Here is a 23,795-nt window from a genome sequence, read left to right as displayed (position 1 = left end):
TAGTGTAAAATTCATGTATTTAGTTAAGTATTTAATCATTTATTCCAAATGGGCTGACTTGTTCCAAGGAGACCACCACATGGAAAGTTTTAAGACTTTTTTAAAAATGTTGAAATAATCTGCTGTGATCCTAACTGTGAAAGGTCCACTGAGCCTAGACTTAACTATTTCAAAAGAATGAAGGAGACATCCTGGATCATCAGACAACGCATTTAAACGGAGAATTGTCCTGACGAATCCATAAACAAATGTGAATTTATGGGGATAAACCAGTGATAAATCCATAAACAAACACAAGATTTATTAGAATAAACCAGTGCTGTGTCACATAAACTCTAGGGTAAAGGAGAAAGGTTTACTAGTTTACCTAGAAATTATTCTTAAATCTTTAAACCATATCACTTTTTAAGATATATTTTGTTAACACAGATAATTATCAATTGGTTCAGTTCAGTGGTCTTGGTTTTTTTTTGTTTTTTTTTTTAAGGAAAAGCAGAATGCACAATAAATATAGGCTGTAATATGAAAGTCACACCAATAGGCGGTTTTTAGATAAGTTGTTCATAATCCGGTTACCATCACCCATCTGCAGGTGACTTAATGGCACTGTAGGCAAAGAAACTAGAGTAAAATAAACTTCTGTTGGTGTTGCCTAACTACGGCAAACAAGCCGTACCTTTTTTGTGACTTTCATTTATTTAAGTCACTCTACAAACATCGATAGATCTTGTTGTTAAACTGGAAGTTTTGATCAAGAACCTAAGGCATCAGATATCGAAGTAAGCTGGAAGACAGAACGCATCAGAGCAACTTGTGAAACTATGTGTCTGAGAACAGGCTAGATATCTTTACATGTCAAAGGCATTAAACAGTCAGAAAGAGAGAAAGGAAGTTTAGAAAAGGAAAGGTTTTATTTATTTGTTTATTTAATTATTTTTGGCATGCACTTGTATAGGAAAAAGAGAGAACAAGACACCTACAATTGTGCTATGTAGAAGTAACTGTGTGCCCCCTGGAGCTGGGGGGAAGGGATGAAGAGTTCTGGTTCTGACCCTCTTTGGAAAATCTCCAGTGTGAGAGACAGGCTGGCTTGCTACTCTAGCAGCAGGCTAGAAAAAGAGGTGGTTAGGTTGGGTAAACTTGCACTTCAAAAGTTTATTGGGTCAATGTGTTGCACAGATTTATCTGATACATTGCACAAGAGAGAACTAGAATAATATGATCCTAGTTCTTGTCTGATAGAGCCTTCTGGAAGCGCCATTAGGCCTCAGCAGAGACAGGCAAAAAGTACCGAGTTGCTAGAGATTGTGCAAATCATAAGCAACCGTCCAGAGGATGGCAGCCAACTTATGACAGTACCAATTAAACAAATGTGCCAGTATTCTCCTGCCTCTCTTCCATATTCTTCCTCCCCATGTTCCAACTCAGGAGAGAGAGAAATAAAGATTAATTAGCAGAAGTGTAAAGAGTCAGGGAAAAAGAGGCTAACCATATGCTTTTCCCTATCTGTAAACTTTATGCCTTAGTAAATCCTTGCTGTTGGAAGGATAGTAGTTTTAACCAAATAAAGTTAGCAACTTTGACAATCCCATGGGATCAGATTTTTAAATAATTGAGTCAAGACTATCTTTGTGATTTACAGTAATCACAAGGCTTTCTATTTCCAAAGAATTATTAGAAGTTTCAAGAAGTTTTCTAAGGTTTTATTTAGTGGCAGAAGACTTCTTTCATTGAACAAACTATAAAGAAACAATCAGTGGCAAAATAGTAAGTAGCACTTTATGATTAGACCTCATGAATCCTAACACATTAGTCACACTGTGATGGTTAATATTGAGTGTCAACTTGTTTGAAGGATCAAAGTATCGTTCCTGGGTGTGTCTGTGAGGGTGTTGCCAAAGGAGATCAACATTTGAGTCAGTGGACTTGGAAAGGAAGACCCCAGCCTTCATCTGCTTGGGCACAATCTAATCAGCTGCCAGCATAGCCAGAATAAAAGCAGGCAGAAGAACATGGAAAGGTTAGACTGACTTAGCTTCCGAGCCTACATCTTTCTCCCATGCTGGATGCTTCCTATCCTCGAACATCAGACTCCAAGTTCTTCAGCTTTGGGACTTGGACTGGCTTCGTTGCTCCTCAGCTTGCATACAGCCTATTGTGGGACCTCATCTTTTGAACGTGTGAGTTAATACTCCTTAACAAACTTATCTTTATATATATATTTATCTTCTTAGTTCTGTCCCTCCCTCTAGAGAACTCTGACTAATACATACATGTAAAGAGAAAAATTATGGATAAACAAAGGATATTATCTTTTTTTATAACAACAAGGGAACTGTTTGACTAAGAAATCTGTCCACAGTTACTAGGTGTGGCAACTAGAGCCCAAATTCAGATCTTTGAACTCCCAGATTAGTATTATTTTATTCTACAATAGTCACTACATTGTTTTTCACAGTGGTTGTACTAGTTTACATTCCCACCAGTAGTATAGAAGTGTTCCCTGTTCACCGCATCCACGCCAGTATCTATTATTTTTTGACTTTTTGATCATGGCCATTCTTGTAGGAGGAAGGTGGTACTGGCATTGTGGTTGTGGTTTGCATTTCCCTGATCATTAGTGATGTTGAGCATTTTTTCATATGTTTCTTGGTCACTTGTATATCTTCTTTGGAGAATTGGCTACTCATGTCCTTAGCTCACTTTGGATGGGATTGCTTTTTCTTGCTAATTTGTTTGAATTTGTTGTAGATTTTGGATATTAGTCCTTGGTGAGATGTATAGATTGTGATGATTTTCTCCCACTCTGTGGGGTGTCTGTTTACTCTGATGACTGTTCCTTTTGCCATACAAAAGTTCTTTAGTTTAATTAAGTCCCAGCTGTTCATCTTTCTTCTTACTGCATTTGCTTTTGGTTTCTTGGTCATGAAATCCTTGCCTAAGCCAATGTGTAGAAGGGGTTTTCCAATGTTAGTTATCTTCTAGAATTTTTATAGTTTCAGGTCTTACATTTAAGTCCTTAATCCATCTTGAGTTTATTTTTGTATAAGGTGAGAGACGAGGATCCTGTTTCATCCTCCTACATGTGACTTGCCAATTATCCCAGCACCATTTGTTGAATAGGGTATCTTTCCCCACTTTATGTTTCTGTTTGCGCTTTGTCAAAGATCAGTTGGCTGTATTTGACTTTATTTCTAGGTTTTCTATTCTGTTCCATTGGTCTATGTGCCTATTTTTATCCCAGTACCATGCTGTTATGGTGACTATGGCCTTATATCATAGTTTGAAATTCAGTAACGTGATGCCTCCAGAATTGTTCTTTTTGCTTAGTCTTGCTTTGGCTATGCAGGCTCTTTTTAAATTCCATATGAATCTTAGGATTGTTTTTTCTAGTTCTGTGAGAATGATGATTATGTTTTGATAGGAATTGTGGCGAATTTGTAGATTGCTTTTGGCAGTATGTTCATTTTCACAATATTGATTCTACCCATCCATGAGCATGGGATGTGTTTCCATTTATTTGTGTTGTCTATGATTTCTTTCAGCACTGTTTTGTAGTTTTCCTTGTAGAGGTCTTTCACCTCCTTGGTCAGGTGTACTCCTAAGTATTTTATTTTATTTTATTTTATTTTTTGCAGCTATTATAAGAGGTGTTGAGTTCTTGACTTGATTCTCAGCTTGGTCGCTGTTGGTGTATAGAAGAGCTACTGATTTCTGTACATTAATTTCATATCCAGAAACTTTGCTGAATTCTTTTATCAGTTCTAGAAACTTTCTGGAGGAGTCTTTAGGATTTTCTAGGTAAACAATCATATAATCAGTGAACAGCAACAGTTTGACTTCCTCTTTACTGATTTGGATGCCCTTATTTCTTTCTCTTGTCTGATTGCTCTGGCTAGGACTTCCAGTACTATGTTGAAGAAAAGCGGTGAGAGTGGGCGTCCTTGTCTTGTTCTAGTTCTCAACTTTTCCCCATACAGTGTTATGTTGGCTGTGGGTTTGTCATAGATGGCTTTTATTACCTTGAGGTATGTCCCTTGTATGCCAATTTTGCTGAGAGTTTTAATCATAAAGCAATGCTGGATTTTGTCAAATGCTTTTTCTGTATCTGTTGAGGCAATTATGTGATTTTTATTTTTAATTCTGCTTATGTGGCATATCACATTTATTGCCTTGCATTTTTTTTTAATACTTTAAGTTCTAGGGTACATGTGCACAATGTGCAGGTTTGTTACATATGTATACATGTGCCATGTTGGTGTGCTGCACCCATTAACTCATCGTTTACATTAGGTATATCTCCTAATGCTATCCCTCCCCGCTACCCCCTCCCCACAATAGGTCCTGGTGTGTGATGTTCCCCTTCCTGTGTCCAAGTGATCTCATTGTTCAATTCCCACCTATGAGTGAGAACATGCGGTATTTGGTTTTCTGTTTTTGCGATAGTTTGCTGAGAATGATGGTTTCCAGCTGCATCCATGTCCCTACAAAGGACATGAACTCATACTTTTTTATGGCTGCATAGTATTCCATGGTGTACATGTGCCACATTTTCTTAATCCAGTCTGTCACTGATGGACATTTGGGTTGATTCCAAGTCTTTGCTATTGTGAATAGTGCCACAATAAACATACGTTCTTCCATTTGTTTGTCTCCTCTTTTATTTCACTGAGCAGTGGTTTGTAGTTCTCCTTGAAGAGGTCCTTTACATCCCTTGTAAGTTGGATTCCTAGGTATTTTATTCTCTTTGAAGCTATTGTGAATGGGAGTTCATTCATGATTTGGCTCTCTGTTTGTCTGTTACTGGTGTCTAAGAATGCTTGTGATTTTTGCACATTGATTTTGTATTCTGAGACTTTGCTGAAGTTGCTTATCAGCTTAAGGAGATTTTGGTCTGAGACAATGGGGTTTTCTAAATACACAATCATGTCATTTTGTGTATTTGACTTCTTTTCCTAACTGAATACTCTTTATTTCTTTCTCTTGCCTGATTGCCCTGACCAGAACTTCCAACACTATGTTGAATAGGAGTGGTGAGAGAGGGCATCCCTGTCTTGTGCCAGTTTTCAAAGGGAATGCTTCCAGTTTTTGCCCATTCAGTATGATATTGGCTGTGGGTTCGTCATAAATAGCTCTTATTATTTTGAGACACGTTCCATCAATAGCGAATTTATTGAGAGTTTCTAGCATGAAGGGCTGTTGAATTTTGTCAGAGGCCTTTTCTGCATCTATTGAGAGAATCATGTGGTTTTTGTCTTTGGTTCTCTTTATATGCTGGATTACGTTTATTGATTTGCGTATGTTGAACCAGCCTTGCATCCCAGGCATGAAGCCCACTTGATCATGGTGGATAAGCTTTTTGATGTGCTGCTGGATTCGGTTTGCCAGTATTTTATTGGGGATTTTTGCATCGATGTTCATCAGGGATATTGGTCTAAAATTCTCTTTTTTTGTTGTGTCTCTGCCAGGCTTTGGTATCAGGATGATGTTGGCCTCATAAAATAAGTTAGGGAGGATTCCCTCTTTTTCTATTGATTGGAATAGTTTCAGAAGGAATGGTACCAACTCCTCCTTGTACCTCTGGTAGAATTCGGCTGTGAATCCGTCTGGTCCTGGACTTTTTTTGGTTGGTAGGCTATTAATTATTGCCTCAATTTCAGAGCCTGCTATTGGTCTATTCAGGGATTCAACTTCTTCCTGGTTTAGTCTTGGGAGAGTGTAAGTGTCCAGGAAATTATCCATTTCTTCTAGGTTTTCTAGTTTATTTGCATAGAGGTGTTTATAGTATTCTCTGATGGTAGTTTGTATTTCTGTGGGGTCGGTGGTGATATCCCCTTGATCATTTTTTATTGCATCTATTTGATTCTTCTCTCTTTTCTTCTTCATAGTCTTGCTAGCAGTCTATCAATTTTGTTGATCTTTTCAAAAAACTAGCTCCTAGACTCATGGATTTTTTGGAGGGTTGTTTGTATCTCTATCTCCTTCAGTTCTGCTCTGATCTTAGTTATCTCTTGCCTTCTGCTAGCTTTTGAATATGTTTGCTCTTGCTTCTCTAGTTCTTTTAATTGTTATGTTAGGGTGTTAATTTTAGATCTTTCCTACTTTCTCTTGTGGGCATTCAGTGCTATAAATTTCCCTCTACACACTGCTTTAAATGTGTCCCAGAGATTCTGGTATGTTGTATCTTTGTTCTCATTGGTTTCAAAGAACATCTTTATTTCTGCCTTCATTTCGTTATGTACCCAGTAGTCATTTAGGAGCAGGTTGTTCAGTTTCCATGTAGTTGACTGGTTTTGATTGAGTTTCTTAGTCCTGAGTTCTAGTTTGATTGCACTGTGGTCTGAGAGACAGTTTGTTATAATTTCTATTCTTTTACATTTGCTGAGGAGTGCTTTACTTCCAACTATGTGGTCAATTTTGGAGTAAGTGTGATGTGGTGCTGAGAAGAATGTATATTCTGTTGATTTGGGGTGGAGAGTTCTGTAGATGTCTATTAGGTCCACTTGGTGCAGAGTTGAGTTCAATTCCTGGATATCTTTGTTAACTTTCTGTCTCGTTGATCTGTCTAATGTTGACAGTGGGGTGTTAAAGTCTCCCATTATTATTGTATGGCAGTCTAAGTCTCTTTGTAAGTCTCTAAGGACTTACTTTATGAATCTGGGTGCTCCTGTATTGGGTGCATATATATTTAGGATAGTTAGCTCTTCCTAATGAATTGATCCCTTTACCATTATGTAATGGCCTTCTTTGTCTCTTTTGATCTTTGATGGTTTAAAGTCTGTTTTATCAGAGACTAGGATTGCAACCCCTGCTTTTTTTTTGTTTTCCATTTGCTTAGTAGATCTTCCTCCATCCCTTTATTTTGAGCCTATGTGTGTCTGCATGTGAGATGGGTCTCCTGAACACAGCAAACTGATGGGTCTTGACTCTTGATCCAATTTGCCAGTCTGTGTCTTTTAATTGGACCATTTAGTCCATTTACATTTAAGGTTAATATTGTTATGTGTGAACTTGATCCTGTCATTATGATATTAACTGGTTCTTTTGCTCGCTAGTTGATGCAGTTTCTTCCCAGCATTGATGGACTTTACATTTTGACACGTTTTTGCAATGGCTGGTACCTGTTCTTCCTTTCCATGTTTAATGCTTCCTTCAGGATCTTTTGTAGGGCAGGCCTAGTGGTGACAAAATCTCTAAGCATTTGCTTATCTGTAAAGGATTTTATTTCTCCTTCACTTATGAAACTTAGTTTGGCTGGATATGAAATTCTGGGTTTAAAATTCTTTTCTTTAAGAATGTTGAATATTGGCCCTCACTCTCTTCTGGCTTGGAGAGTTTCTGCCAAGAGATCTAGTGTTAGTCTGATGGGTTTCCCTTTGTGTGCAACCCAACCTTTCTCTCTGGCTGCCCTTAACATTTTTTCATTCATTTCAACTTTGGTGAATCTGACAATTATGTGTCTTGGAGTTGCTCTTCTCGAGGAGTATCTTTGTGGCATTCTCTGTATTTCCTGAATTTGAATGTTGGCCTGCCTTACTAGGTTGGGGAAGTTCTCCTGGATGATATCCTGCAGAGTGTTTTCCAACTTGGTTCCATTTTCCCCATCACTTTCAGGCACACCAATCAGACGTAGATTTGGTCTTTTCACATAATCCTATATTTCTTGGAGGCTTTGTTCATTTCTTTTTACTCTTTTTTCTCTACACTTGTCTTCTCACTTCATTTCATCATTTGACCTTCAATCGCTGATACTCTTTCTTCCAGTTGATCCAGTTGGTTACTGAAGCTTGTGCATTTGTCACGTAGTTCTCATGTTATGGTTTTCATCTCTATCAGTTCTTTTAAGGTCTTCTCTGCATTGATTATTCTAGTTAGCCATTCATCCATTCTTTTTCCAAGGCTTTCAGTTTCTTTGCGCTGGGTACGTAGTTCCTCCTTTAGCTCTGAGAAGTTTGATCGACTGAAGCCTTCTTCTCTCAACTCATCCAAGTCATTCTCCATCCAGCTTTGTTCCGTTGCTGGTGATGAGCTGCATTCCTTTGGAGGGGGAGATGTGCTCTGATTTTTTGAATTTCCAGCTTTTCTGCCCTGCTTTTTTACCATCTTTGTGGTTTTATCTGCCTTTGGTCTTTGATGATGGTGATGTACTGATGGGGTTTTGGTGTGGGTGTCCTTTCTGTTTGTTAGTTTTCCTTCTAACAGTCAGGACCCTTAGCTGTAGGTCTGCTGGAGTTTGCTTGAGGTCCACTCCAGGCCTTGTTTGCCTGGGTATCAGCAGCGGATGCTGCAGAAGATAGAATATTGTGGAACAGTGAGTGTTGCTGTCTGATTCTTGCTCTGGAAGCTTTATCTCAGGGGTGTACCCCGCCATGTGAGGTGTTAGGTGTCGGTCTGCACCCAGTGGGGGATGTCTCCCAGTTAGGCTACTCAGGGGTCAGGGACCCACTTGAGCAAGCAGTCTGTCCATTCTCAGATCTCAACCTCCGTGCTGGGAGATCCACTGCTCTCTTCAAAGCTGTCAGACAGGGACATTTACCTCTGCCGAGGTTTCTGCTGCTTTTTGTTTAGCTATGCCCTGTCCCCAGAGGAGGAGTCTACAGAGGCAGGCTGGCCTCCTTGAGCTGTGGTGGGCTCCACTCAATTCGAGCTTCCTGGAGGCTTTGATTACCTACTTAAGTCTCAGCAATGGCGGGCGCCCCTCCCCGAGCCTCGCTGCCACCTTGCAGTTAGATCTCAGACTGCTGCGCTAGCAATGAGGGAGGCTCTGTTGGCGTGGGACCCTCTGGGCCAGGTGTGGGATACAATCTCCTGGTGTGCAGTTTGCTAAGACCCTTGGTAAAGCACAGTATTAGGGTGGGAGTTACCTGATTTTCCAGGTATTGTGTGTCTCAATTTCCTTTGGCTAGGAAAAGGAATTCCCTTCTCCCTTGCACTTCCCAGATGAGGCGATGCCTCGTCCTGCTTCAGCTCTCACTGGTTGGGCTGTACCCGTGGACTAGCGCCAACTGTCCGACACACCCCAGTGAGATGAACCCGGTACCTCAGTTGAAAATACAGAAATCACCCATCTTCTGTGTTGCTCACACTGGGAGCTGGAGGCTGGAGCTGTTCCTATTAGGCCATCTTGGGCACGCCCCCTGCCTTGCATATGTTAAACCATCCCTGCATCCCTGGTATGAAACCCACTTGATCATGGTGGCTTATATTTTTGATATGTTGCTGGATTCGGTTAGCCAGTATTTTGTTAAGGATTTTTGCATGTATGTTCATCAGGGATATTCATCTGTAATTTTTTTGGTTATGTCCTTTCCTGTTCTTGGTATCAGGGTGACACTGGCTTCATAGAATGATTTAGGGAGGATTCCCTCTTTCTCTGTCTTGTGGAATAGTGTCAACAGTAATGGTACCAATTCTTCTTTTTGAATGTCTGGCATAATTTGTCATTTTTATCTTTGCTCAGGCTGTGTTTCATGCATGGAATGTTCTCTTCTCCTTCCAAATTACCTAATAAAATGCTTTTCATCCTTTAATGTTTGGCAAAGCATCACTCTCTTCTTGTGTTCTCAACCACCCACCATAATCTTCCTACATCTGAATTTTTTTAGAAACGAATGATTTACTGATATGTACTGATTTCTTATGGTTTTTTTGTCTTGTTGCTCTAAAGAGACTATAAACTTTTCAAGAACGTAACTTTACGCATTTTTGTATCCCACTCAATGTTAAGCATATTGGTACACAGTAAGGGTTCAAGAAAGAAGAAACATTTATTCTTTTATCTTTAAGGTACTGACAGTGCGTAGCTAAATAAAATTTCAAAAGGCAAAGTCAATTCATTTTTGTTTGACATTATTGAGATAATAGTATCAAAGCAAGTGCAATTCTGGTGTGGGCTAGGAGGTCTTCCATTTTTCTGACATTTTCCATTTTTACTTAACCTGCTTAAACAGACTTTGGCTATTTTACCCGGTGGTATGTGGTAAAGCAAAGCAACAGCTCTAACAATGCATTGTTGAATGATTCAAAATTGAAAATGAGAAAGTTCTTCTAATAGCAATACTGAAAAAAATGCACACAAGTGATTACTACTTAAAATAGTGAGTTTTTCTTGACCAGTGATAGAAAGTATTATCATTTTTGTATGTAGAGAACTGTCTTAAATTTTTAAACTTGTACTATTTTTTTCTGTTTCAAGTGTATGTTTTACTTCATTTATATTGAAAATATAACTGACTTTGAGAAGTCAAACTAAAAGATCAGGCTTATGTTGTGAGTCCCTGTAGACACTCTTAAGTGTTTCATATGAGGTTAGTGTTCAATGCATTGCAAGCACAGCCTAAAACAAGATCTAATTTATCTTGTAGTAATTGTGATTATTTTGTGCTCTGGAGAGTTCTGATAGAGAGGTTCATACATCTACAGAAATGCATTCTAATATAAATATCTTTCTATAATAATTTCTTCATTCATTCTCCAAATATTTGTTGAGCATCTACTATGTACATACCAGACACTGTTCTAGACTCTAGGCATACAGTCTTATACAAAAGACCTCATTAAGATTACTTTCTTTTTGAAGAATCAGGGAGTTCAAAATATAAAATAAATATAAAATATAATATTGGATGGTGATCAAGGCTTTAAAAAAATAAAGCAGCAAATAGGAACAGTGAAAAAGATGACCAGGAAAGTCCTATTTGAGGAGTGACATCTGGAGAGGGCATACCATGTGAAGTTTGAAAGAATATTCTAGATAGAAGAAACAGCAAATGCAAAGCCTTGAGATAAGAGCAGCTATACAAATATCTAACCTTTAAGTACTGCCCACTAAGTGCTAAGCACTCTTCTCAGTAATACTTAGAATAACTTACTTAATCCTCACAATAATCCTAAGAGGTAATTACTAGAATTATCATCCCCATTTTATAAATGGAGGAACTGAGGCACAGAGAGGTTATTTAACTTCTCAAGGTTAAATTCTAGGAGGAGGCAGAACCAGAGTTTGAACCCAAGCAGTTGGTCTGGCTCCCGAGTCCCTGCTGTAACCACTGTGTACACGGTTTCTCTGAACAAAATGGCTGCTGGGGCAGAGCACTGAGCAATGTCTCCTTACAAAAGTGGTAGCAAGAACCTCTAGAGCCCCGAAGAGTATCAGCATCAAGATAAAAGAATACTAGTTTTTTTAAGAAGTATGGCTTATCAGCTTGAACCTGACAAACCTTAAGCATTAACTATTGATAGAGTATTTAATAGAACTATATCTGGAAAAGAGATTCCTTTAGAAGAAGATGAACACAAATGGATTTGTATCCAGACAATGGACAACTCTACTGCATTACAGCCAAGAACACACTGTAGATTTACTCCTTTGATTATATCTGAAATAATGAAGTAGAGATGGAACGTTGGTGCCTCTTCTCATAAGAGTTACATCTGATTTTCCCAGATGGTGAACAGGAAATTGCAGATACACAGTGAATTGGGGATAAAGCAACCATACAAAGCTCAGACTGTTGCTGAGTAAACATTAATAAAAATGCTTGGGGTTAGTACTGCCTCGAACTATAGCTTGTTTGTTCTCTTGGGAAGGAAAAAAAAAACACCCAGAAATCAAGTTTTAAGGATCTCAATAAAGAGTTGAAGCCAAACAGTAAGCCCTTTCAGCACTCCGAATCACATGTGAAACTGTCATGGAGGCTGCTTTCTAGGGTGCCTTCCATTTATGGGTCTACAAGCACAAGTTTGTTAAAACCCTGACTTCCATAATTTTATAACTGCATAAAGGAAACAGGACAGAGATTGTTTGGTAATGTGGAGGGTATTATTTTTAAAAGGCTGCTCTATTTTCTAATACTGAAATTCAATTCAGATTAAATTATCCTGCTTTAATATTTAAAGATAGCTGTCTGCAATGTGATTGGCTAAAACCCTGAACATATCCCACTTAGGCAATATAACATTTGTTTGAACATCCTAGGTAGGCATGTTTCCTTAGGTCCAAGGAACAACTCTGGCCTAGCTGTGAATGATATAAAACAGTTTACTTGGTGGCTGTAAGAAAGCTGTTGTTTTTAATATATCAATTGCACTGTGATATTTATTATAATTCATTATCATTTCTGGTGACTCCCACCATTATGACTCCTTGGCTGTTTTTATTATCTAAGATAAAAATAATTTGCTGTAGCAAACCACAATCTTTTCATCATGCATTAACTACTCTACTGATTTCAGAGAAGTTCAGGCAGGGCTTGGGGAGATCTTTGAACTGAACGACTATGTCTTCCTTGGTCAGTGGTGAACGAATTAGAGTAATTAGATCACAGTAAATGAATAAAACTAAGAGCCTCAAGCTTAAAACATCTGTAAAGCAGTTAAATAACTTCCACATTTCTTCATCCTCAAAAATACTTCCTAGTGGAGGGCTAATTTTAGCCACATCCCCTAAGTTCTCCTCAAATATATTACTTTCCTTAAATATACATAAGGAAAAACAAACATAGTATGCATGTGTTTAATGTCTGTGTTGAGTTCATTCTTAGAGCATTATGAAAATGGTCAACCAATTGAGTCTCAAGATGATATGAAGGTAGAGATTATATTGACCAACTGAAATCAATATTGATGTTAAGATAGGCCTCTGAAAACTCTCCTCTAGCTTCAGGAAATTGAAATTCTTTCAAGTAGGTTTTAGTTCAGTTTCTGCCATAAAGAGGTTATTTCAAATTGCACAAGTCTCTCCCTCCTTTTTTTATTATTATATTTTAAGTTCCGGGATACATGGGCAGAACCTGCAGGTTTGTTACATAGGTATACACGTGCCATGGTGGTTTGCTGCACCCATCAACCTGTCATCCACATTAGGTATTTCTCCTAATGCTATCCCCTCCCTAAACCCCCACCTCTCAATGGGCCCCACTGTATGATGTTCCCCTCCCTGTGTCCACGTGTTCTCATTATTCAACTCCCACTTATGAGTGAGAACATGTGGTGTTTGGTTTTCTGTTCCTGTGTTAGTTTGCTGAGAATGATGGTTTCCAGCTTCATCCACGTCCCTACAAAGGACATGAACTCATCCTTTCTTATGGCTGCATAGTATTCCATGGTGTATATGTGCCACATTTTCTTTATCCAGTCTATCATTGATGGACATTTAGGTTGGTTCCAAGTCTTTGCTACTGTGAATAGTGCTGCAATAAATATACGCGTGCATGTGTCTTTCTAGTAGAATAATTTATAATCCTTTGGGTATATACCCAGGAATGGGATTGCTGGGTCAAATGGTATTTCTGGTTCCAGATCCTTGAGGAATCACTACACTGTATTCCACAATGGTTGAACTAATTTACACTCCCACCAACAGTGTAAATGGGCAAGTCTCTTAACATAATTAGGTCTCAATCACATCATCACTTAAATAATGAGATAACTAGAGAAGAAGATAAGATTGGGTAGAAGATGGTCCTTAAGTTTTTTTTCTGAACCTAAATTCTGTTGCTTAATTCCCTAAAGACCTGGATGCAATATTGAGTCTATTCATAAAGGTGTTATGACTGTGTCCTTCATATTCATTATAACTTGTAATATTAACAAACCTCATCTTCCATAATTACTCCTGAAATGAATACTTAGTTGACAACAGATGGAGACAATGGATCAGATGATCCAAAATTGCAGATAACTGGAAACCATATCAGTCTCTTCTTGTCATCATCTTTTACTGAGCACATCTAGCTTCTACTCACTGAAAACACAGCAGCTAGAAAGTTGGCAGTCTACGTATGATGCCATGTATGTATGACGACAACACCAATATAAATGTAATATTTGTTAAACAGATCCATAAAACAGATTCCAAACATATAATTAACAACTAAGTGAAATACAAATTAACATCAACACATACTTAACAAATATTTTAGAGACCGTTATGCTCCAGCCCATCAGATGTGAATTTTCCCAACAGAGGATTCCTGTCCTCATGAAGCATACAGTCATCTAACTGGTCACTCTACCCTTGAGCAGTACAGTGCCCCACGGTCCAAACATATGAGAAGGAACTCTACTTTAAAATATCCCAGAGAAGGCTTGAAATTCATTCTAACAGTTATTAACTCCAAGTTAAAAATATTTATCTCTCATACAAATATTTCGTGCACCTGCTTGAACTTCTTTTATTCTGTTTTATTTTGAGTATGGATGCAAAGAGAAAAATAGCTGCATTTTTTTCTGAATTGAAACCATATATGTAAAAGCATTATATTTCTCTTTTGCTATTGCAATAATTGTATATATTTTATCCTCCTCAAAGAGCTTTATTTTGCATGGACAAAACACTACATACTAATTTATTGATTTTTAAATTTTACTTTCTACCCATTACTCATCTTCATAGAGCTCTTCCGGATCTTTCTAATTGTTTTCAGTTTTCTTTAGCTGAGGAGTTCCACCTCAGATACAAGGATCTAATTTAAGAGTAGTAAAATACCAAAATTAAACCATCATTCCCACATTCTAGACATAGTTTTTATTCATCCTTGTACATCTTTGTTTTTAAAACTTTGACACCTATGGATTCACAAGCAACATACTACAGTCTTTCTATCTTTTCATGTGTATTACTGCATAAATATCTTTTCTTCATCTCATATCAATGTACCTTGTTTTAACCTTCCACATCTGCAATTCTACACTAGCCTGTACTGAAATCATTCTGTGATGTTTCAGCTCTTCCCCAATTTACTTATCTGAAGTGGGCATTTATTATTTGTTTGTTTGCATGCCCATCCATCTTTATTTCCCCATGTTCTGGGATAAAATCTCCTCTTCTTGTGGAGAACAGATTAGAACCAGAACCAAATATGATTCCAGTTAGACTGGCCAAGGCAAGCAGGTGACCCAACTTGGACAATCAGAGCTTTAGCTCAGAGGTGAATACATGACTCAGTCTTCCCTGTTTTCATGGTCAGGAAGCGAGACACTTTTCCACGGGGAAATCAGATGGACTGTGTAGGCCTAGAGCTGCCAGTGACTTCCTTTTGTACTTCATGAAGAAAGCCTGCCCAATAACGAGGGTAACAAAGGACTCCAGAAGGGAGTCATGGAGCAAGACAGCAGCGTGATGACATCTTGGGTATCTATGACTGCCTGAGTCCTACCCTGCTCTGAAAGTTTTTACTTATATGAGCTACACATTTTCTTATGTTAGCTTGAGTTGGATTTTTGTCAATTGTATTTTAAATACTCCAAGAAAATGCTTTTAGTAGTTTCTTAATCCTAAGGAATAACTTACATATTGGAAGCACCAGGTTCAATATTTGATATGGTTGAATATCAACTATATATTCAGAATATCTGTGGGTAGTGAGAGCATTCTTTTCTCCGCATGAGAAAAGGACATATGCCTCATTAGAATCAACATGGGGAGCATTAATGATGGCATCATACCCCAGTGTAAATTATACAGCTTAAAAGGGATCATACTGGTAGGAAAATGTGAGGTGCAATTTGTAACCAACTGAGAGCACAAAGGTATTCTTTCTTCTATGAATTCAAGTAAAAACTACCTGTATATTGAGGTGAGTGTGACATCTCAATTCCCTACAGCTCATCTTTTATCTGTACCAAAGTTAGTTCTTAGGGCTCTGGAGAGAATCAGGTTCCCTGTGTGTATATATCTAGCATGCTTGCTGTCACTGAAATAGAAGTGAATTTATGAGATGAATCCCCAAGAGGCTAGTTAATTCTAGGCACTCTGCCTGCACAGTTGCCCATGCCAGAAATCTGAGAATCATCCACGACTTTCTTTTACTCCCTCTAGATGAAATCAATCATGCAGGTCTGACAACTACACTTTATAAACATAGTTTTTGAATCCATTCATTTCTCTTCATCCACACTGTCACTGTCTGTAGCCAGAGCACTATCACCTCTTGCTGGGCTTGTAGCAATAAGCTCTTAACTCTAATGTCTGCATTCATCCTTTTCCCTACAACCAATCCCACGTACAACAATGAAGGGGCATTTTAAAATGCTAATATAATGAGGTAATTCTCTTTCTTAACCCTTCACTGCCTTTGCATTGCCATCAAAATCAAGTCCAAAATCCAATCTGGCTCCTGCTTGTCTTACAATGCTCTAGTAATCCTGACTTTCTTGTAGTTTCTCTAATAATACAGGGTTCCTTCATTCAATAGGGTCTTCCTTCTACCCGGAATATTGTATTCCCTACTCTTTACCTGACAATTCCTACCACAAGTGAAGTATCTGAAATGCTTGGGACCCAAAATGTTTTAGATTTTGAATTTTTTTCGGATTTAGGAATATCTGCTTATATAATACCTTAGGGATGGAACCTAAGTCTAAACACAAAATTCATTTATGTTTCATGTATACCTTATGCACATACCCTAAAGGTAACTTGTACAATAATTTTAATAATTTTGTGCATGAAACAAAGTTTGACTGCATTTTGACTGTGGCCTATCACATGAGGTCAGGTATGGAATTTTCCACTTGTGATGTCATGTTGGCGGTCAAAAAGTTTTGGATTTTGTAGTGTTTAGGTTTTAGGATAAGAGATGCTCAACTTTATTCTGTCTGTTAGGCCTTGTTTTCAAATGTTACCTCCTCAGGGACACTTTCTTTGATATCATAAACTAGATCAAGTCCCTCAATATATAGTTTCATAAATCTTCATTTCTTCTGCTGAAACTTATCTAAATTGCAATTAATCATTTTATGGCTTATCTGTTTAAAACCTGTCACTATCACCAGACTGTTAGCTCCCTGAAGGCAAACATCATATACGTCATGTTCTTTTCTTATTTCTGATTACAGCGAAGAGCTTATTAGTTATCTATCCATCCACATAACTAACTTTATCCACCCTCTCCCAACTAATATATGACAAAATTTTCCCTTCCTGACTTGATGGGACAAACATTGGGAGACAATTCTTTTTCTTTGTTTCTGCATGGCTTGCAAGCAGAGGCACTGACAGCTTTCATTCTGGACTTTTTTTTTTTTTTTTTTTTTTAAGAATATATGATCCACTTTGGAGGATAGACACAGTTGCTTTCCTCTAAAGCAGACAGCAGATTTGCTTACTGTCTAGTATAAAAAAGACATGTCCTTCTACTGCAAAGATAAGGCATGTTTGCTTGTACTTGTTATAAAAGATTGGGCTTTCCTAAACTTGGATATCCTCAGCTGTGATGCAAATCCACTGCATGCACAGCATCCTCCTGGGCTGCTTTGTGTTGCCTGCCTGGGTCTTTGGGGCAAGGAGAACTGATGCGAACATGGAGCAGTGCTGTGTGCTGTGCCATGAATGATAAAATTGCATTGTCTCTGACCTAGAATGTTCGTATCTGTCAGTATCCATGAAACTGTGGCAGGCTAACTTACTAGCTAGCAAGTAGGGTAGCATTTTAGATCCATCAGAGTCCCTGGCAACAAAAAGGTCATCTAAGTTGTATAATCTTTAACATTTAAAAATATTTTATTTTTATTTTCTTGCATTTAATTTCCTGCCAGAAACTCTTAAGCCAGGGATTCTTAATCTGAGGTATAAGAATGGGCTTCATGGGCATTGTGAATCCCCTGGGTAACCAATATTTTAACATAGTTCCTTTTAAAAACAATCATATATATACACACACACACACAAATATATATATATGGACAACAGAGCAAGACCCTGTCTCAAAATATATATATGTATAAATGTGTATATATGTATAAATATATACATGTATAAATATATATACACATATATACACACACATGTTGAGACAGGGTCTTGCTCTGTTTCTCATGTTTGAGCACAGTTGAACAATCATAGGTCACTTCAGACTCCAACTCCTGGGCTCAAGTGATCCTGCCTCAGCCTCTCTAGCAACTAGGACTACAGGTGCTCACCCGCATGCCTGGTCAAGTTTTTTTATTTGTTGTAGAGACAGGCTCTTGCTTTGTTGCCCAGGTTGGTCTAGAATTTTTGGCTTCAAGCAATCCTCCTGCCTCAACCTTCCAAAGTGTTGGGATTACAGGTGTGAGCCACTGTACCCAGCATTAGCAGAGCTCTTGAAAGGAGTAAGTTACTTTTATCAGATTTCCTAAGGAGCCAGAAAAAAATACTAAGAGCTATTTAAGGATATATGCCTTACCTCCTTATGTGAAGAACATTGTGAATTCATTTAGAGTATATTAGAATATATAATGAAACATAATGATTTCTTCATTAAGTATATTTTTTAACATCACATATCTATAACACTTAATCTGAAACCCTCATCTGTCAGCTTCCTTTATCTCATATTTTTGTTCTTGAGATTCTGTGTGTAAGTAAATCTTAGCTGACACATGTATATAGTGCCTACTAGGTGCTAGGCATTGTTGTAAGATATGTGTGTGTATATATATATATATATATAGAGAGAGAGAGAGAGAGAGAGACGATTATTATTATTATTATTAGATATTATAGATTGGAAACCAAAGAACAGAGAGGTTAAATAACTTGTCTAAGGTCACCCCAGCTAGTAAGTGATGGAGGAAGATTTGAAACTAGGCAGGCAGATACATGATTTCATCTATACTATTCATACCCAAGCTATATTGGCTTCTCAATTCAAGATATTTTTAGATTCCTTTTGCTCTAACTAAATTAGCCTAGTAAATAATATAAATATAAATGAATAGTTTACCATTCACAAGAACTACATTCTTGAAATTTTCATTATCTAACAAAACCTGAGTTAGTAATATTTCAGAAAATTGGAGTTAAGCAAAAAGTTGTAAAATCATTCTAAAACATATATTGGGAAGAGAAAAATATTATTTTAAAATCTTATAAACAGAATTATTCTTGGGGAAATAATTTGTTCAGCAAAACTCCTTAATAGTCCATTGGGAAGTAAGTGCATGGACCTCAAGACAAAGACAAGGTGACACCAAGAGAAGATGGATTTGCTTTTCAACAGAAAGTGAGGAAAATTTGGTTTCTTTCCAGAGACAGCTCAAGAGGGAGGCAGTGAGAATTAAGGACATCAAAAAGGGTGGATGGCATACAACATATGGTGGCAGGCTGGATGGTGGAAGAACGATAGGGCTAGAAGGAGAAACAGAGCCATTGCAAAAGTTCCTGTGTTACAGACGGCAGAGGAAGCTTTAAAAATAAGGATGTCAGTCTGGATGCAGTGGTTCACATCTGAAATCCCAGTGCTTTGGAAGGCTAAGGTGGGAGGATTGCTTGAGGCCAGGAGTTGGAGAATAGCCTGGTCAAAATAGTGAGACCTTGTCTCTACAAAAAAAATAACAAAATTAGCATGCCTGCAGTCCTATCTACTGGGAAAGTCAAGGTGGGAGGACCGCTTGCACCTAGGAGTTTGAGGCTGTAGTGTGCTATGATCATGCCACTGCACTCCAGCCTTGGCAGCATAACAGGGGGATAAAAAGAATGTTCACCAAAACACCCATTATGCTGTTTTGTCTGCTTGTCACTCTGATTTGTACTTTTAGAATTTGGCAGAATGCAAAAAAAAAAAAAAAAAGAAGAAAAGAAAAGAAAAAAACAAAAACAAAAGAAGACTGTTTCATGGCTCTGTGGATAAGAGACAGAGAAGAAAACACCTGAAAGAAGCTAGAATCAAGAGTGGAGAGAGAGAATACAGGCAAAGCAGAAATTCAAAGCAAAAGTTTCCATGGAGATACTGGTGAGGACACTGTACGCCCTGCCTTTCTTGTGATAAGGAATCAGGCCAAGCTCTCAAAACGTTTAAATGGAAGGAAGACTTTAGGAGGATGTAGTACTTAATAACAAAACTTCTAAAAACACATCCTTTTCTAAAATAAAATGGAATTATTAATGTTAATAATCTACCATGACATATTACCCTTCTTGAATCTCTCTTCAAATTTTAAGGAAACTTTGCTCAGTCTAACCAGTGAGGCAGATTTCTCCATGAGTTTTGTGTTATGTAGACTTTAACCTGCTTGAAGTTTGTAAACCAAACCTTGTTAGAATGAAGTGGAATGTGTTTGTACTTAGACTGACCATAGGTGGTTTTCACAAGCCTCAGCAAAATGCTTAGGTAACCTCCCGGCCTACACTAGATTTGGTCTTCCAGCTATATTTTGGAAGATTTGAAGGACAGAAAGCAATCACATTAAATACAAACTTTAAATTTTTTAAAATTTAGTATCTGTAGAAAAAATCAGGTTATCACAAAACTGTAGTTGATTAGGAATTTCTGCATGCTTCATTTCTCTTACATAAAGAAATCAAGATATTTGGTGACTTTAAGAGAAAAAGAAATGTTAAATGAAAAATGTCTCTGTATAATGAAGTACTCAGAATATAAAAACAATCACTAAGATTTGAATATCTGTTAAATGTAAAAATGTGAAAGATGAACTTCAAGTCAATATGGCAGACAGTACTGATGTATAAGAATCCCCCACCCTTGCTCCAAACAAATAAATTGCTTAAAATGTAAATAAGAATAGTACAATTTGGAATTTATAGTGTAACTCAAAATTTGGAATCATAAATCCTCATGTGCCAAAAATAAAGCCACAACAAAATGTCACACTGGGTAACAGGACTGAAGTCCTGTGGCTCACAGAGCAATCAGAACTGGGAAGGGCAGGGTTTAATGCCTGTGAGGAGATGTCAGGGCCCTGTTTGCACATTGCCAGGACTAAATTACATGCAGAGACCTAGGAGCCATGAACGGCTGCCAAAATCATAAATAGGGAATCAGAAAAATCTTTGCGCACTGCTCTGGGAGAGTGGCAAATAGTTACCAGTCAGAAACTTGAACTCCAAACCTTGCCCCATGTAGATGTGACATCCAAATTCACACTATTCACACAGACCAGGAACATGAAGCCGAGAATGTAAGATAAAACTGGTCTGGAATCTTTAAATCATGTAGGACCCTGTCAAAGGGCACAAGGAATTCCTACAGAGAATTCTAGCCATGCTTATAATAAAAAGATTATAAACCACACAAGGAAATAAAAGTTCTTGTATCATTCAAGAACAAGTTAAATACATTATTAACTTAAAATATTTTTAAGTATATGTATTTTAAAAACCATACACATTAGTAACCAAAAAAGTGGAGTGTTTAATCACATCAATGGAAGAAAAGTAAAAACAGAAGCTAACAAAAGGCTCAGTTCATAGAAAACACAAAGTAAGTTAGTAGAAATAACTCAAAGTTTATTAGCAATCAAAATAACTGTAAATGTATAAAACCCACTAATTAACAGGGCTCTAGATTGGATATAAACAGTTCCAGATCTGTGCTATATAAGATTTACCTAAAGTAATGAATGACCCTTAAAGTCTAAAGTAAATGGCCAGGAAATGCCACAGCAGAACAGAAAGTTGGAGTAGTAATACTAATAGGAAATCGTATACAAAGTAAGGCTTTAAAACATTCATAGAGATTTAAAAAGGTTCAAAAAATGATTTCCCCTGGAAGATATAACAGTGTGGATCTATATGCATCTAAGAGAAAATGGCCTCAAAATATATAATTCAAACACTAATATAAAGTAACATTTACAAATCCAAAACCATAATGGAAGACTTTCTTTCAGAAACTGACAGATAAAAGTTGAGAAAAACAAAACTTAGTAAGGCAAAGAAAGAATAAATTATAAAATTAGGAGACTAATAAAATATATATAATTATAATTAGCAGAACAAAACGGATAAGACAAGGTGGTTAATGACTCAACTATAGAAAGCAGGAAGACAATACTAATGATATAAGCCAACACTGGTGAAATAAAGACAAATGAAGGCAACAGAGATAGGTGACTCTAAATTCACCACTACATGTCAGTTGTTGCCACCTTAATCCAAGTAACTATCATTTTTTGCCTTTACATTGCAATAGCATCATAACTTTTCTACTCTGCTTCCGTTTATATTTAAAACTATAAATCAGATTATGTCATTCCTCCCACAGCCTTCTTAAACTCAGAGTCATTACCCTTACCTATTCTGACTTCTCTCTTCTCCCTCTCATTCACTCTATTGGAGCCACACTGGCCTCTTCGCAATCCCCAGACATGCCCAGCATGCTCCTGCCTTAGGGCCTTTGCACTGGCTGTTCCCTCCACCAGGAATATTACTTCTGGGATGCTCACATGACTAACTTCCCTGCCTCCTTTAAATCTTTGCTCAAATCTCATCTTCTCAATAATATTTCTGCCCACCTTCTTTAAAATTGCAGCCTGCATGCTGCTCCCAACATGTGGCACTTCTGATTCTCCTCACTCTGCTTTATTTTCCGATAGCATTTATTATCTTCTTAATATATCAGATAATTAATTATTTTTTCTTTTTTGAACAACCTGTTTCTGCCTCATAAAATCCACAATGCTGGGATCTAGGATTTGTTTAATCTTTACTTTTTAAAAAGAAACCCAGTTAGTTAGAACAGTCTGGCATATAGCAGTTAATAAAATTTATTGATCACATAAATGAAATATAATTGTTTAAAGAGTTAATTCTTTGAAAAGATACTAACATTCTTTGGCATTACTGATCATGAGAAGAAGGAAGGCACAAGAACAATGAGATACAACTTTAGATATCAGAAAATAATATGACTCATCTAATGCTAACATATTTGAATACTTAGATTATAAACTATTTTCTAAAAAGAACTCTCAGAAGCGGGGCCGCCCGGTGGTGGGGGTGCCAGAGCGGCCACAGGGACCAGGGCCGCGCATGACCTGCCACAGTCACAAGGTTCTTAATCACTAGTAGCTGGTGCTCCAGACTGGTGGCACTCACCTTTCTCTGAGCCTAGTGACCCAGGGGATTTACTTTCTGGTGGCTTTCTCTGAAATGCCAAAGCCACCAGATTATTCAGAGTTGAGTGACTCTAACGCTGGCCATGGTAACAGGAAGGTTTTCGGGACCATTGCATAGAGCATGGAGAATGATGAACTTCCATCAGCAGATGAGATAGATTGGAGTGGGATTGTATCTGTCAGTAAGTGCAGCAGCATTTTACTATGTTTGAAATCAGTGAGACTTACAACAGGCTGGCCTTGGAACACATTCAACAGCACCCTGAGGAGCCCCTTGAAGGAACCACATGGACACATTCCTGGAAACCTCGATTACTTTTCTTGTCTTTTTGGTTGTGGACAATTATTTTTCTGATACCTTACTTACAGATGTTTTTGTTCCTTTACTCTTGTACAAGAGCTGATCCCAAAACAGCTACTGTATCATCCCTATATGATTGGCAGTTATTTGCAATCGCCATGAGGCATTTGTCAAGGTTTCTAATCAGATCAACTGACTACAACTGATTGACATATAAAATCAGTCGACATTTTTTCCTTTGATTACAAAACTGCCAGTACTATATGACTCTGATCACAAGACTGCAGTTTCTTCACAGATCTCAGGAAATTGTGGTGGGGCAGAGGCTTTTCAAAAACATATGAGTAGGGGCTTTCTTTATCTGAATAATAATGAATTTTTAGGTAAAGCCTGAGATAGAGTACTACATAATCATGTTGATGACTTCAGACTTTGGAAGTTAATCTTGTCTGTTATTTGCATTCTTAACTTGACTAAGTACCTGAATTCCTATTCTACTGTGCAACATAGTGATGATTCAGAAATTTTTCCTTTGGGGAAAGAATAAATATGAACATTTCCACTGTGTTAAGTGTAAAAAGGTCCACACATGATCATAAAATTTAAATTTTATACAAAAACAAAAAATAAAAATAAAAAGAACTCTCAAAAGTGA

At 37.6% G+C, this 23,795-nt stretch overlaps 1 protein-coding gene and 1 pseudogene across 1 annotated transcript in view; one reads left to right on the top strand and one right to left on the bottom strand.

The window, feature by feature from the left end:
- The window catches only part of ADGRV1 (adhesion G protein-coupled receptor V1), a 596,167-nt gene that overhangs the window by 122,112 nt on the left and 450,260 nt on the right, over positions 1-23,795 (bottom strand). The gene's annotated exons all lie outside the window — the stretch shown is intronic.
- On the top strand, positions 15,420-23,357 carry LOC112626141 (annotated as a pseudogene).

This window comes from Theropithecus gelada, chromosome 6 (assembly GCF_003255815.1).
Source record: "Theropithecus gelada isolate Dixy chromosome 6, Tgel_1.0, whole genome shotgun sequence".
Classification (NCBI taxonomy): domain Eukaryota; kingdom Metazoa; phylum Chordata; class Mammalia; order Primates; family Cercopithecidae; genus Theropithecus; species Theropithecus gelada.
The sequence above is the reverse complement of the archived record's forward strand: the minus strand, read 5'-3'. Positions and strand labels throughout refer to the sequence as shown.